This window comes from Paroedura picta, chromosome 18 (assembly GCF_049243985.1).
Source record: "Paroedura picta isolate Pp20150507F chromosome 18, Ppicta_v3.0, whole genome shotgun sequence".
Classification (NCBI taxonomy): domain Eukaryota; kingdom Metazoa; phylum Chordata; class Lepidosauria; order Squamata; family Gekkonidae; genus Paroedura; species Paroedura picta.
In genome coordinates, this window is record NC_135386.1 from 7,096,615 (window position 1) to 7,113,329 (window position 16,715).

A 16,715-nucleotide genomic window follows, 5' to 3' on the forward strand; every position below is an offset into this window, starting at 1 on the left:
GGAAGGGAAGGTCACTGTAAGCCGCTTTGAGACTCCTTTGGGTAGAGAAAAGCGGCATATAAGAACCAACTCTTCTTCTTCTTCAGTAATGTCAGGGCTCTCTCAGCCTCACCTCCCTCACAGGGTGTCTGTTGTGGGGAGAGGAAAAGAAAGGTGATTATAAGCCGCTTTGAGACTCCTTGTAGAGAAAAGTGAGACATAGAAACCAACTCTTCTTCTTCACCTCCGAGGTCCGTAGAAGTTATATCTTGAAAGAAAGGAAGCATAAGGGCTGTATCTTATCTCAGGTGCACCGTTGTGTCAATGTATGCACACGAACACAAAGGCAGCACTGATGTGTCACATGAATTCTAAGGCACCATCATGCCTTAGCATGCCCCTTAATGCATGTGCATGAATACTAAGGCACTACCAACGTATGCACATGAAGGCTAAGGCACCATTGGTGTATATGCACAAACACAAGGCACCATCAGTATGTGTACATGACACCTAAGGCTCCATAAATGCATGCGCATGAACACTAAAGCAACAGGAATGCTTGTGCATGAACGCCATGCTACCCACGATGCCCAATTTGTGACTCCTAAAGTGCAACGCAGGACCTCACCTGCCGTTCCGTGCACCTGCAGCGGCTCAGGTATCGTTCGAAATATCAAAAAGATCTTGCGACAAGAGCCGTGTTTTGCTATCAGATCTTTGAGCAAAAGGATGAAACAGCTGCCAGGTCCCTGCATCCACGGAGAATGAAGAATATACCCGTAGAACAGCTGGAATAGACCCTTTGGCAGCCTGTAATAACAGGGGGATATTGATCCCTACTTTGACAGAAAGGGCTTCTCAATTGTGTCAACAATTTCATCTGTTCCTTTGAGCCAGCCAAAGGGACTGAGCATCGTATACTATGAAAATAACACAATGGACACCTCACCGCTTAGCTCTAAAATGTGTATGAAAGTAGGGCTGTTTGGGGACGGGGAATTCCTTTTTCCAGAATTCAGTTTTTCTCAGTGCAGCTATTGATCCTTCTTCTTCTCCTTCTCCTCCCTCTCTTTGAAAAGAGGGAGTGCTCTTTGGTGGCAAATCGATGTGCCTGTTTGGAACTTCAGGCCTTGCAGTTGCTTTATGCTACCTGCCACAGGGTGGCGCTCTAGCAGGGGGATAAGAAGGTCTGGGGAGAGGTTGCCTGTGGCCAAACGTCTAGAAGAAGAAGAAGAAGAAGAAGAAGAAGAAGAAGAAGAAGAAGAAGAAGAAGAAGAAGAAGAAGAAGAAGAAGAGCTGGTTCTCATATGCCACTTTTCTATATCCAAAGGAGACTCAAAGTGGCTTACAATTGCCTTCCCTTTCCTCTCCCCACAACAGATACCCTATGAGGTAGGTGAGGCTGAGAGAGCCCTGATATTCCTGCTCAATCAGAACAGCTTTATCAGTGCTGTGGCAAGCCCAAGATCACCCAGCTGGTTGCATGCGGGGGAGCATGGAATCAAACCTTGCTTGCCAGATTAGAAGTCCACGCTCCTAACCACTACACCAAGCTGGCTCTCTATAGCAGCCCTTTTCCATCTTTGGACCATGGAGGTACTGGTGAAATATTTTTCAGGCTTCGAAGTACCAGGAAGCGATGTCAGCTGGCCACGCCTTCATGCCACACCCCCCAGAAATAAAAGGATCCTCAGGAGGTGAGAGTTCAAATGGCTGGGGTCCCTCCCCTTTCTTCCTTCTCCAGGCCTCTCATTGGCTGCTTTGGGAGAGGGGGGTCAATCGTCCTGCCCAAATGAGAGTAGAATTTTTTTTTAATTTAAAAAGTTTTCTTTCACAGGGTGCAAATTGAAACAACTTGGGAAACAGGGAGAGGAGAGCGAGAGGCAGTCCTAGCAGTCTAACTGACTAGCAATTTATCATCTGAAGGCAAACCGAAAGTGTGTTTAAAGGAGCAGGAAGTCTGAAAATACTACAGAGTTCCTACCTAAATTTGCTAAATATGCTATTTACATCTCTCCCCCAAGGCCTCCATAGGATTTTCTTCATATACTTTTGAATCACACACACCACATGTTGCATATTCCACCAGGGAAATCCAGGGTCATGACACAGAAGCAGGGAATGGCAAACCCCCTCTGATCACCCCTTGCCCTGAAAAGCCCGTGGGGCTGCCATAAATTGCATGCAAACTTACCACCACCACCCCCAGTTGGACGTGGTGACTTCTGGGCCTTTCCAAACCACCGCTTTTGTGCCTCCCAAATCTGAGCCGTCTGGCTGAATGCAAGCAGAGTGTCGGCATGTTGTTTTAGCCAGTTTGGTGTAGTGGTTAGGAGTGCGGACTTCTAATCTGGCATGCCGGGTTCGATTCTGCACTCCCCCACATGCAGCCAGCTGGGTGACCTTGGGCTCGCCATGGCACTGATAAAACTGTTCTGACCGAGCAGTGATATCAGGGCTCTCTCAGCCTCACCCACCCCACAGGGTGTCTGTTGTGGGGGGAGGAATGGGAAGGCGACTGTAAGCCGCTTTGAGCCTCCTTCTAGTAGGGAAAAGCGGCATATAAGAACCAACTCTTCTTCTTCTTCTTAACTTTAGCTGGGAGCCAGTGTCTGCCGGAGCTGCAGAAAATTGCATGAAGAGTCACCAACGCATGGTGCATGAGGAACTGATAGTACAATGAGGTCCATCTCTCTGGCTGCCAGTGTAACAGTGAATCTTCCGCTGAGGTGGTTACTGCCACATCGCCGACAGCAGGCGTCTACTTGAACGAAATGGTTATTCCACATCCTTCCCCATGAAAACCCTTTCAGGCTGCCATCACTCTGGGCCTTTGCCACAGGGTTAAAATCTAACCGGTGCAGCTTTTTCCTCCAAAATAGAGAGGGAGGGAAATGGTTAGGTTTTTTTTCCCCACCTGGCCTGCATTCTGTGCAAGCAAATGTTACGTTCTATTTCGGGATCTTTTTTTTCGTTTGGGGATTTGTAGCCACCGAATTCTTTCCCCAGCTTTTCAGCTAGCCCGACTACACAGAGTCTGGGGGGAAAGCAGCTTATCGTCTCTCAAACTAACAATACCACCAACGAAATTATTCTGATCGCTTGTTTTTCCTCACAGCTTACGGGATTGTGAGAATTGTGCTCCACCTACAATTGTGAGCAAGGTTCACTAGGGTTTTGAAAAGCATTTTCGGTTTGTGGAACTCACTGTCACCAGAAATGTGATTGTAGATTAGAACCTTATCCAGGGGCTCAGGTTGAAATCAATTCATATTTTTATTTGTGCTGGTGGCTTTGACAATGAAATTCTGTGGAGTGTTATCCCAGTCTGTAATCCACTGAGGTCTGCAATCAGATTAGATTTGCACTTTATTTTTGGGTGCTTACAATTGGTTTTGAGTGGGTTGATCAGAGATCCAACACTTCTTCATTAGCTCTCTAAGGGTCTTCCCTGCCTGTAGAAGGACAGCTCCCTATTTAAAAGCCCAGGCTCCTCAATAGTGCAAATGTGTCTCTTCAGCTGCTTCTTCTCTGCCACTCCCTGTTGGAGTCAGCAGGGAAGTGCTGGAGGACTGGCCGGTTTCCCAAAGGGACTGGGAGCGACCCAGAGCACGGAAGAAGCTGCCAGAGCCTTCTTTGTGCGGCAAGACAAGGCCTGAAAGAGATCAAGCGTCGAGCGGAATATGCAATGAGTTTGTCACAATGATGGGCATCCAACAGAGGGCTTTGTAGCCATGGCCCTTTATCCGACAGCTGCGCAAGACTTATGCGCTCAGCAACACATTCTTCGTTAAGATTCGTTTGGCTGACTGGGACACCAATTCGGGGGTCTCTTCATGCTTTGGGCTAATCCTGCGTTGAGCAGGGGGTTGGACTAGATGGCCTGCTTGGCCCCTTCCAACTCTATGATTCTAGGATTCTATGACTAGATGGCCTGTATGGCCCCTTTCAACTCTATGATTCTAGGATTCTATGACTAGATGGCCTGTATGGCCCCTTTCAACTCTATGATTCTAGGATTCTATGACTAGATGGCCTGTATGGCCCCTTCCAACTCTATGATTCTAGGATTCTATGACTAGATGGCCTGTATGGCCCCTTCCAACTCTATGATTCTAAGATTCTATGACTAGATGACCTGTATGGCCCCTTCCAACTCTATGATTCTATGCACACACTTGGTGCACAGGCAAAGTTTGGCATTGCCGATAAGAGTGGTGGCTTCTAACCTGGCAAGCCGGATTTGATTCCCAGCTCCTCCGCACGGAGCCAGCTGGGTGGCCTTGGGCTGGTCACAGTCCTGTCAGAACTGTTTTCACAGAGTAGTTCTCTCAGAGCTCTCTCAGCCTCAGCTACCTCACGGGGTGTCTGTTGTGGGGAGAGGAAAGGGAAGGCGACTGTAAGCCGCTTTGAGCCTCCTTCGGGCAGGGAAAAGCGGCATATAAGAACCAACTCTTCTTCTTCTTTGTACGACAGAGACCTTTAGCATGAAGACTCATCCATCCGTTTTCCTGAACACACTTGCTGTCATCAACTTTTTCTCCACCAGGAAAGTCTCACCCTTACCCAGGAGTGGTGCAAGTTCCAGAAGAGACCTGCTTGCAAAGTCACACCCAGTAGCCACCGGCTGATTGACAGGCAGTTAGCTCTCAATTCATGCTAACAAGTCCCTTTCCTCCGTGAGGGACATTTGCTTGGAGTAAATAGCCAAGCGGATGGGATGCCACATTCCCAATGGATGAAGACTTCCCTGCAAACATGTTCACCAGGTACATTCGTCACCAACTGTGCTGGTAGAAATCAATTTGACAAGTAATCAGCTCTCAGATCAGATGAGTTGACTGCTCAGTCAGAGGTGGCTCGGTTTAATCAGTGCCGTAAGACTGCCAGGCATGTGTCAGATGAGAAGATGCAACTTGCACCCAGCCCTGGAGGAGCAATAGCCGTGCTTCTGGCAAACGGCATTATTTGCAGCCGTAGCCAATGCAGAAGAAGGAACATTTGCCCAAAACACAGAGCCCGGGAAACATCTAAAGATCTGGGTACATTTCCTGTCCAAGGCCCATTCCGCACACGTAGGATAATGCACTTTCAATGGGCTTTGGCAGCTGGAATTTCCTGTGCAGAACAGAAAAACCTACTTTTAAAGTGCGTTGGAAGTGCATTATCTGTTGTGTGCAGAACAGGCCCAAGTCTCTAAGGGCTGTGCAGAAGTTCACAGGCCCTTGAAGATGGCCGTAGCCTCTGAGAGCCAGCGTGGTGTAGTAGTTAAGAGCACTGGCTTCTAATCTGATAGGTTTCCGGCCCCACTCCTCTAAACCCGCTGAGCTCCGTGCCTGCATGTGTGCATGAGTTACGCCCCAGCGCCTGCAGCTCCCCTTCCACTTGCGGCATGACGCTGGCGGTGTTGGCCTAGAATGGCCAATTCAGACGCTGCTGTGCACAATCCTAGTTTGGAATGATAACTATGTATTGTATACAAAAGGTTTCCCATGCGATTCAATCTCCAGTGACTACGAACAAAGCCACATGGCTGTTTTTTTCCTTCTTATCTCTGGGATCTCTTAACCGTTTTCGTTACACTGTACGTTAATGAACTGCTTACTTCGATGTCATGACATTTTTAAACAGAGGCTGGAGAGCCATCTGACAGAGAGGCTGATTCTGTGAAGGCTCAAGGGGGTGGCAGGTGACAGTGGATGAGCGATTGGGATGTGAGCGTCCTGCACAGTGCAGGGGGTTGGACTAGATGACCCAGGAGATCCCTCTATGATTCTATGATTCTGTGATTCTATGACATTGTACCTGAGCAAGATGTGAACGCTCACATCTTGAATAAAATCTGGTTGGCCGTAAAGGTGCCACTGGACCCCAAATTCGCCTGGCAGTGGCAACTAGCTTTTTTACTGATACTTCCACGAAAAAAACCTCGCTCGTGAAAACAGCTTGATGGGGGGAGGAGGAGCTGTCGTTTCGTTTGTCGAGCCGAGACTCCTGAAATGGAAACAAGTCCTGCAGAGTTCAACATGGAGCTCTGCAGCTTGCCTTTAAAAACAAACATTTAAGGGAACAGAAATCTCCGTGTTTTAAAGATTGCTGTCGTAGCCGCAAGGATTTGCCAGCGTGCCGTGGGCTGATTCGGTGAGGGGGGGGGAGGGGCTTTTTTTTCAATCAATCTGCTTCTAATGATGCTAGGAACGCCATAATGGATGTAGCATCCCAGCCTTGACCTAAATTGGATTAGATTCCTCGCTAATGCGATGCCGGCAAGTCAAATCAGCCCGTAATGCCACCAGGATGAATCCGCCGGGAATATTGGCTCGGTAATGCCGGCGCGCAAGTCGGAGGAGAAATCCTATCTTTTGATTTAATAAACTATTTCTATATTTCCCAAAGGCCGGGCCGAGTCAGAGCGAGCCGAGCTAATTAGTGGCATTACGCTGCTTTTAAAAAGGGAGTGGGGGAGGGGGCGTCGGTTCAGCTGCCCCGCAAGATCTGGGGGGTTGTAAGCAATCTCCCTGATCGTGACTCAGCGTCGGGGTGCCCCACCCCAAACACAAAGTGCGGACCCAGTTCAGGGACCAAAATTTAGTGATGGGGACGAATGGACCTGCAAGTCACTTTCCTTTCCATCCCAGGAGTTCAAGAATGCTTCATGGCCACCCCTAGCAATGCCAACGCTTTCTGTTGTTGTTGTTGTTGTTGTTGTTGTTGTTGTTGTTGTTGTTGTTGTTGTTGTCATCGTTGTCATTGTCATTCTTGTTGTTAATTTATCATTATCATTATCATTATCATTATCATTATCATTATGATGATGATGTTGGATCTTCACTCTTCTCTACCCAAAGAGTCTTAAAGCAGCTTGTAGTCACCTTCCCTTTCCTCTACCACAAAAGACACCCTGTGAGGTGGGTGAGGCTGAGAGAGCCCTGAGATTCCTGCTCGGTCAGCACAGCTTTATCAGCATCTTGGCAAACCCAAGGTCACCCAGCTGGTTGCATGTAGGGGAGCGGGGAATCAAACCCAATTAGAAGTCCAGACTCCTAATGGGGTTTTAATGGACTGTGTAACCTGCCACGAGTCTACTACAAGAGTGGCAGGCAAATAAATAAATAAATAAATAAATAAATAAATAAATAAATAAATAAATAAATAAATAAATAACCAACCACTACTGGCTCTCTGCGTAGTAACAGCACCAATCAGCAAGGGAGATGGAGAAGGAGAAGAAAGAGAATAAGGAGGAGGAGGTGGAGGAGGAGGTGAAGAAGAAGAGCTGAGTTTTTGTAGCCTACCCTGTGAAGGGGGTATGGCTGAGAGATCTCTGAAAGAACGGTGACTGGCCCAAGGTCACCCAGCTGGTTGCATGTGGCGGAGGAGCGGGGAATCAAACCGGTCCAAGGAAAGAAAAGCACAAGGAATCTCAGGGATGGGGTCAAACAACTTTCCCACCCACCCCTCCCATTTCCCTCTTAGCTTCATCCCGCAAGGGCCAATCACGGCTGCCAAGCTGGTTCCAATTCAGCCGTGTACTCCCCAGCCCCAGAGCACAGACCGAACCGGGACAACGCAAGCAGGCCGACGTTATCCCTGAAGGTAGGCCTGACTAATGGGTAGCTCAGTGCCGTTCAGCTGTGGCTCGCTTGAGTGGCAAAGAGCCATTATTCTTAAGAGGCACCGGCTGTGCTCGTAAAGGCATTTTTACCAGCACAGCCTAATAGCTCTAAATGAGATTGCACACATATTCATTAAGAAGATTCATTAAGACCGGCCGGCATCCACTGACACGGTCAATGGAAACTTTGTAATTGATTTCCGCAGCGGCCGACGAAAGATTTTCAGAACGTTAAGCTTTATTTGGGAGGCTACCAAAGGATCCACAGAGAGGGAGGTGGGCCGGCTTGTACACCATCTTCGATTTGGGGCTATCTGCTGGTTCAAGAACTCGGGTCAACAATTCGTTTGCTTGCCTACCCTGAGGCTGGTGTAGCTAGTCAATGAAGCATCCTACAGCATTGTGATCCTGGTATCTTCTCAAGCTTTAGCTTACCTACACTGAGGCTGGTCTAGATTTATTTATTTCATTTTATTCATATTTATATACCTCCTTCCCCGAAGGCTGAGGTCAATGAAATTTGCCTTGCCTACATTGTGACTGGTCTAGATGGTCAATGAAGCATCTTCCAGCATTGTGATCCTGGTATCTCCTCAAGCTTTAGCTTGCCTGCTCTGAAGCTGGTCTAGAATGACCAATGAAGCATCTTCCAGCACTGTCATCCTGGCATGTCCTTGAGCTTTATTTTTTCTAGACTGAGGCTGATCTAAATGGCCAACAAAGCCCCTTCTAGCACTATGATCCTGGTATCATCTCTAGAGAGCCTCTTGTGGCGCAAGAGCCTCTTGTGGCGCAGAGTGGTAAGGCAGCCATCTGAAAGCTTTGCCCATAAGGCTGGGAGTTCAATCCCAGCAGCCGGCTCAAGGTTGACTCAGCCTTCCATCCTTCCGAGGTCGGTAAAATGAGTACCCAGCTTGCTGGGGGGTAAATGGTAATGACTGGGGAAGGCACTGGCAAACCACCCCGTATTGAGTCTGCCATGAAAACGCTAGAGGGCGTCACCCCAAGGGTCAGACATGACTCGGTGCTTGCACAGGGGATACCTTTACCTTTACCTTTACCCTTTATCATCTCTAGCTTTGATTTTCCTACCTCGAGACTCGTCTAGGTAGCTGGCAAAGCCTCTTCCAGCTTGGTGATCCTATTACTCATGGGTTTTGTAAGTCTGAAAAATGGTTAGCAATTTTTAATAAAATGCACTGCCGGGTCAATCAGGGGCATTCCCCCACCAGATCAAAAGGCATTTAATCAAATTTAAACGTTGCAGCCGTACGTTCAACGCTCAGCTTGATCAGCTATTAATCGTACCTGAACTTTTTAATTTAACTTCTCTTTTTTTAATTTGTTTGCACTGGGGTTTATTTTCCATTGTACATAAACAAGTGCGAGGGAAACGAATAAACACGTATTAAGTAACAGTTAACAAATTCAGAAAAGAGGAAATCAGGAAACAAAATAATACACTTAAAAGCAAGCGGAAATTGCCAGGCATATTGTGCATATTGACAGCGTCATTATTATCTGAAACAGTTGCTCAAGCTGCAGAACTAAATAATACCATGTCTGTTTACCAAAATGATAACAGGATGCCATTCAGTAATAAAGGGAGCAAATGAGACTAAAGCTTTTGATAACCAAATTTAATGCAGGAGTTTTTTTCTGATGAGATCCGCCTGTGTAGTGGTCAAACGTGGACAGAGAAGATCGAGGTACAGGTTCCCATTTCAGGTGTTGGCATTACAAATGGGGGTTTCAGGGTGGTACATGATGCAGGAAGAAGGCTGAACCAGTTTGGTGTAGTGGTTAGGAGTGCGGACTTCTAATCTGGCATGCCGGGTTTGATTCTGCACTCCCCCCACATGCAGCCAGCTGGGTGACCTTGGGCTCGCCACGGCACTGATAAAACTGTTCTGACCGGGCAGTGATATCAGGGCTCTCTCAGCCTCACCCACCTCACAGGGTGTCTGTTGTGGGGAGAGGAAAGGGAAGGCAACTGTAAGCCGCTTTGAGCCTCCTTCGGGTAGGGGAAAGCAGCATATAAGAACCAACTCTTCTTCTTCTTCTTCTTCTTCTTCTTCTTCTTCTTCTTCTTCTTCTTCTTCTTTCTCTCCCCCCCCCTTGTTGCATCCCCCATCTGGAGTCCTGAAAACTCAAGAAATGAGTTTTTAGCAGGGAACTCCCAGCTGACTTGTGACCAACTGGTTCAAAGCTAAGTCAGAGAACTCAATGGAGCCAACTGAAAAGTGTAACATGTAGTACGGCCCTCAGCTATGAAGCTTCGTCCGTGTCAGTGCCTAGTAAACTTCCCCAATAAGCTGACTCTTGGTTGAAGAAATCTCTTTATTGGAATGATTAGTGAAACAAGTGCATGATGCTCCTTGTCAAAACTAAGCACAAGCCTGCCTTCTTATATGGCTGTCCCAAAGCGTACCTCCCAGGCCCCCTGTGGCACCAAAAAGGCCAGTTCTTGTCAAAGTGAAAGCCATAAAACTAACTGTCCAAGACATAGAGTCAAGAGATAACCAGAAAAGGCTCAAGACCAACAAACTTTTATTCAAGGCATGAGCTTTCACACACAGTGGCTCAGATACAAAGTCCTGGGATGGAAGTAGTCAGTGCGTACTTATGTGAGAGTCAATTAACATACAGCATAATGGGAATGGTGAACAGATTCCAGAGAGAAATGGGGGGAGGAAAACAGCAATTTGGATTTGTTTGTATTCACTTGAGAATGAATGGCATAGGAAACGTCTTGGGTTCAATAAATATGTCTACATTAAGAAGATGATGGGCGACTAGATAACCAATTGCTGATTGATTATCAGAGGTGGGGGAGGAGAGACAAATGAATGGAAAGAAACTCTGGCCATTTCAGATTTTTTGATTAATTCTCTTGATTGACTGAACTCAAAAAAGAGTGCCATTCCAGAACGATAAAACAGCGTGAATGCAGGGAGAGGGAGAGGACCCACACATTCCTAGGTAAATAAAGAACTTGTTACAAAACCAATTTGTTCTTTCCCACAACCAGGGAATTCACACACACACACACAAACACATCAAATCTGCCCTTTTCAGTCTGTCAGGACCTACAGCTGTTGTTCTTTCTCCCCAAATATAACTATGACAGTCTTTTCGATCCTGGACTTTGACAAGCGCTGGATCTAAGTAGGCTTGTCAGATCCTGCTGGCACAATTTGGCTTACTGGATTTCTTGCCTGCAGGGATGACAAATGTGTCTACCCTACAATGATATTGAAAAAAAGAGCTATTTCAGGTCCTTGTCAAAGATTTATAATGTACGGAGTGCTAATATTTCAGCCAGCCCCAAGGCGTGTGGCAAAAGAACCGGGGAGCACTTAGGTGTAGACAAGAAGGGTCGTATAAAGTGTTGAAGCCATCAAAAATCAAACTTCCTGGAATTAAAATGGCTTGAACTCCAGTTGTTGTTGTTATAATATGAGTTTTGTCAACTGCCCCTCCCTACAAGGCTCGTGGCGATGAACAGCGTGTTAAAAATGGACATAAAACAATTAAAAACATATATGATAAAACACTCAAATATATAGAGTCCGAAACACACAGCTAAGGACCTATAAAAGGTGACCTAAAGGAGAATAAATAACATTTTTTTTAAATGTTAACTTTTATACTCCTATGTCAGATTTTTAATCTTGTATATATTGTATTAGTATTTAGTCATAAAATGTCAACATTGTTAAACTTCTCTATTTGCTGCACTTCCCTAGGGGGTGGTTGTAACTGGATTTTTTATTAGCATAATTGGGAGATTTTAATCATTGCTTATGGAATTTTATCGTGGGGAAACCTTCTTGTGAACCGCCACGAGCCATTTTGGGAGTGGAGGCATAAAAATCGAAACATCGAATCAATCAATCAATAAATATTGTTTTTATATTTCAAAAATGAGAAGAAATGTAAAAGAAAGGAGAGATACAGAAAAAGACTGGATAATACATATGTAACAAATAATGCAGACGACTGTATTACCACAGATTACATTTCAAGTTATATCTAATAGTTATATAGAGTACCCAGCAAAGTACATTAAGGGGTAATTAGTTTTATTTATCCACAAAATCGAGAAAAAACTCCCAGCAATCAGTCAATTATTCCAATGGCCTTCTATTTACTTAGTTAAGTTCGCCATTATAGCAAACTCTCTGGTCTTCTCCAACCATGAGTCCACACTTGGTAATACTTGTTATTTTTTTTATTATTATTAGATTTTTATACCACCCTCCCATATGGCTCAGGGCGGTTCGCATAAAACATTGCAGGGGTCCTACACAGAACAGTCTAAACATATAACTCAGTCATATAATATCAACAAGGAGGGTACGGCGGGAGGCGGTCCCTCAGCATACTATAACCCAGGGGTAGTCAACCTGTGGTCCTCCAGATGTCCAAGGACTACAATCCCCATGAACCCCTGCCAGCATTGGGAATTGCACATGGGAATTGTAGTCCATGGACATCTGGAGGACCACAGGTTGACTACCCCTGCTATAACCCGAGAGTACCAAATCCAGGATATTACAGATCCCGGTGCATTTCCCTGTTCAGAAAAGCAGGTTGTAACAAATGAAAAAAAAAGAAATTAAACAGAGAAGGTGACTCATCTCCAGAATCCTTGCAAAATGGAAACCCTATTCTGAAATGATTGCTCCTTGAATCTTGGGGGGGGGGAAGCATACGGAGGAGAGTTGAAGCATCATACATGCACTGTTCCACACCGTAATTCTAAAAAGAACGAAAGTCCTGCCTTTCTCCACCCACAGCGTTCCATGTCTGGCAGGCGCGACCCATTTCACAGAAGCCGTATCTGATTTGTTTGATTTACAATTATTGAAATTTTAATAACGGTTGTGCAGAGACTTGGGAGCGTCACATGCTGTCAGCTGAGGAATAATAAGTTTATTGCAGCTCAGTCAGACAGTGACTCATAAAAACTGAATGGCATTCTATATCATAACATCTTGCTGGCTCTTCTGCATGCTAATCGCGCACTTTGCTTTTCCTTAGCATAATGAAGCAGGCCATGTACCAATATTCAAGCCCAGAAATGAGGATGATAGCAAATTTGATTGGGAGCCAGAAAGTTACATTTAAAAGAGATAACAAACTACATCCTGATAAAGTTTCAATTAAGTTAGTTTGGGGGAGGTTTTTATTACGTAAACCCACTCACTTACCAAAGTCTTGATATTTTCACAGAAGAGGAAATTATATATTTTCCAGTCGTAACTTTTTCTAAAGCCCTTCTTTGCTTTAGGATGCTTAGGGCTGATCCTGTGTAGAGCAGGGGGTTGGACTAGATGGCCTGCATGGCCCCTTCCAACTCTATGATTCTGTGATTCTATGACTAGATGGCCTGTATGGCCCCTTCCAACTCTATGATTCTATGATTCTATGAGCAGGGGGTTGGACTAGATGGCCTGCATGGCCCCTTCCAACTCTATGATTCTATGATTCTATGATTCTGGCAGGATCTGCAGTAATTTCTCATACTCTTCCTCCTGCTGCTGTTTTGTTTTCTAAGCTCCTCTGGGAAAAGACATTTGGCTCACAGTTGCGAGCTCCTTTTTTCTTTGCTGTGTGTTCCCTCAAATGCAGAAGAAGTTGACCACCATATCTGCATGCAGAACCACCCTATAAAAAGGTCTCTCTGACCTGGTCGAGACAATAGAGCTTGCCAAGTTCCAAATTGGCAAGGTGATGTCTGACGTGGGTATTGAGCCGGGCAACTGGAAGGGTGGTATAAAAATTTAATAAATAAATAGAGACATGTTGCCCATGCAAATGTTAATCTGTGCTCTGTGCTCAGTGACAGTGAAGAGTTATTTTTTAAAAAATTCTATAGTGATGTGTTTCCCCCTTCTTTCTCCTGGAGCTCTAGAACTTTCTTGTCCATTAAATTACTATTAGCTTTCTAAAGGAAGTTCTGGAATCCCATACTTTGAAGGAGAATGATAGACACACAGATAGCTAGACCGCCTCCATTCCCTCTGACCGTTTGGAATCAGAACTCTATGGTAAGCTGCTACTGGAAGCCATGGGCCAAAACGTTCTTCACAGGAATCCTTGAGATTGCCAGCTACCCACTCAGCATTCATGGTCTGAGGAAGTGTGCGTGTACACAAAAGCTCACACGTCAAATCAAACTTGGTCGATCTTAGTGCCTTTGGACTCAAATTTTGTTGTGCTACTTCAGTCCAACATGGCTACGCACCTGAACCCATCCACACAGCAACTCTTATAAACAAATACGTTGCACGAAGACAGAAATCTTCCCATAATTATTGTGCCATATAGACTAGCCCTTAGATAGCAGATGTTGCGGAAGAATTTTAGCTGCCTGATGAGACCCTTGAGAGGACAAGTGGGACAAGACAGGTATAAAGGGTGTTCCCAGAGTGAGGAAGAAGAAGAAGAAGAAGAAGAAGAAGAAGAAGAAGAAGAAGAAGAAGAAGAAGAAGAAGAAGAAGAAGAAGAAGAAGAAGAAGCTGTTCTTATATACCACTATTCTCTACACAAAAGTGTCTCTGGCCATTTCAGAATTTTTTTTATATTCTCTTGACTGGCTGAACTCAAAGAAAAGGCTTACATTCGCCTTCCCTTTCCTCTCCCCGTAACAGACACCCTGTGAGGGAGGGGAGGCTGAGAGAATCAAGTAGCTCATATATTCATGAGCAACAGGAGACACATGTATGGTCTCTGTACAGTGCCCTTTGTTTCCTTCATGCATGGGTTGAGTGCATTCAGCGCAAGCCCAGCTGGACATGTTTATGCCGCTTGTGGTTCCCCAGGTTTCATTTGCAGAGTGAACGCACGTTGGCTCTTTCTCACCAACAGATAGGCAAGTGTACAGGTGGAGTATGTGCGCATTCACTGTATCAAGTAAACAGGGTTATTGAGAGCGAGTTGTTATCCCCTGCAATGTGGATCGCTGCGTATTTTATGCCTTCCCCTTCCTCTTAATTAAAAGTAGCTGTCTTTGGTACAATTCCTCATCAGCCATTATCTTCTCTTTGGGGAGTTTGATGCTAGTTTTGCTAGTTGTGTCGATTGTTCTCCCACACTGTTTACCTCCTTACCATTTATTTGTGGGATTGTTCCTGTGAAGACACTCCAAAATGTCATTTGTGTGCCCCCCCCTGCTTCTTCCGCCCGTCCCAAAGTTTGCATTTTACCGTCTTTGAGTAACATTATTCAGTCGCCTTGTTTGTGGCCTCATTAGTATGCAGAAAAGACTTCCCTATACTTTCCAGCCCCTACAGATGGCATAAAAAGTGGCTGATCTTTTGCATAATTTTCTGTGTGATATTCAGTCTTGGATGTCTTCATATTCCCTTAAAATGAGCAGGTAGAATATAATCAAGCGACTATTGAAAATCGGCCGTCTCCATTCAAACGTCTTTCTGATGTTCTGCCGCCACGGCTGTTCATTCACAGTTGAAATCACGGATTCTAAGCTTTTGAGATAAAAACCTCCGTTAACTATTTTGGGGCTCTGTTTATTTTGGTGGGAGGGCTTGTGTGGGCTGTGGATCCTTTGCAGAGTGAATCTTGGACTGTGGCATACATACTAATCAGAAGACGCACTGTATCGGTCTGACTGAGGCCCAATGGTTACCTTCCATGGTTGGAAGACATCCCATTGGCTTGGTGTGCCCTTCCCACCTTCACCTCAACCATCCCTCTTGGGCTTGTGTTCTGCTTCCCTCCTCCCCCTTGCCTGCAAATGTCCCCCCTCCCTTTCCTGTGCAGAGATGACCATGGTTCCCCTCACATCAGTGCTTTCCATAGCCATGGTTTTTCAAATCACAGCAGGTTCACTTCCAACTCCGGTTGTCAGCAAAAAAGGCCGGTACAGGCTAAACCTGGTGAGCTCAGAAAACAAAAAGGAGGAACCACACTGCATGCAGAAAAGTGAAGGTCTGGGCTGTTGGGAATGACTCCATAACTCCGTTTTTGATACATCTCTGGACAAAAAGTGGTTTCTTAAAAAAATTACGAGCTGGTGCCAATGTCTCTGAAATGGAATCTTATTGGATCTGCAGGCTTGCAAACAGATATAGTTCTGTTTCCCAGAATGCGCTTGTTCAGTCTATCACCTCGAATTCTCTTCTCATCGATTGCTGCTCAGCTGTGGCCATCCTGGAAGATGTGGACGACCTTTAGCCTAGCCAAGGCGGTTATATTTTAATTGCTCTAGTAAGCTGATGGGGAATTACATGCATGATCAAAGCGTGCGGCACGATTTACATTCTCACAGGAAACATTTGTGACACTCGTTCAGGAGAACACGAGGCTGTTCTAGACCATTGGCTTAACATCTTTTCCCTGGATCTCATCTGTATAGCTTTTCCTTCTTCGTCGTGACCACTGCCGTGACGTTCCACACTGTCAAATCTTTGCTTCTGCTCTTTAGTTTCTGGATTTCAAATTAAGCAGCCTGAGGGCAAGCAAGAAATTATAGCAAGGCAGGGGAACAATTTGGAAAGGCACCCACCCTGAATCATCTCCTCCAAGAGTTTTTAAGCTCTCCGGGTCTTAAGCAGACTATAACCATCCCATCCGTCCCCACTTTAATTGATTCTCAGATGCTGTTGACATTGGAGGCCCTTATTGAGCAGAAAGGCAGGATGTTCCTATTGTAAACCTACCTTTTCCAACCTTTTGACCACAGAGGAACCCCTGAAATTATTTTCAGGCTTCGAGGAACCCCACAAGAGGTGACATGCCCCTTCAGAGAAACAGGCAAGGAGGTAAAATGCAGAAGTTAGCTCAATCAATTAATCAATCAATTACCGTTTTTCCATTGTGAAGAAAGAGACCAGGCCTATGGAGCAACAGGGGAAGTTGGACACCGGAAATTTCTGGGAAAGGGCTGCAGAACCCCTGGAGAGTTGTCCCGTAACCCGTGGAACCTGGTTGGGAAACCTTGTTGTAAACAAATGAGCATTCTATGCCAATTGGAGCCTGTTCAGTCTTCAGAATGCCATTGAGGATGGAGGGATCTCCTAGGCTTTTGACGGCCAAAAGAAGTGGCAGTGGCTACAAGCATAGAATGCTTCTAGAGGGGGTTGGAGAA

The 16,715-nt window shown here is 45.6% G+C and overlaps 1 protein-coding gene across 1 annotated transcript in view; it reads left to right on the top strand.

The window, feature by feature from the left end:
- Window positions 1-16,715, top strand: part of SEMA6D (semaphorin 6D) — a 686,652-nt gene that overhangs the window by 336,689 nt on the left and 333,248 nt on the right. The window lies entirely within an intron of this gene.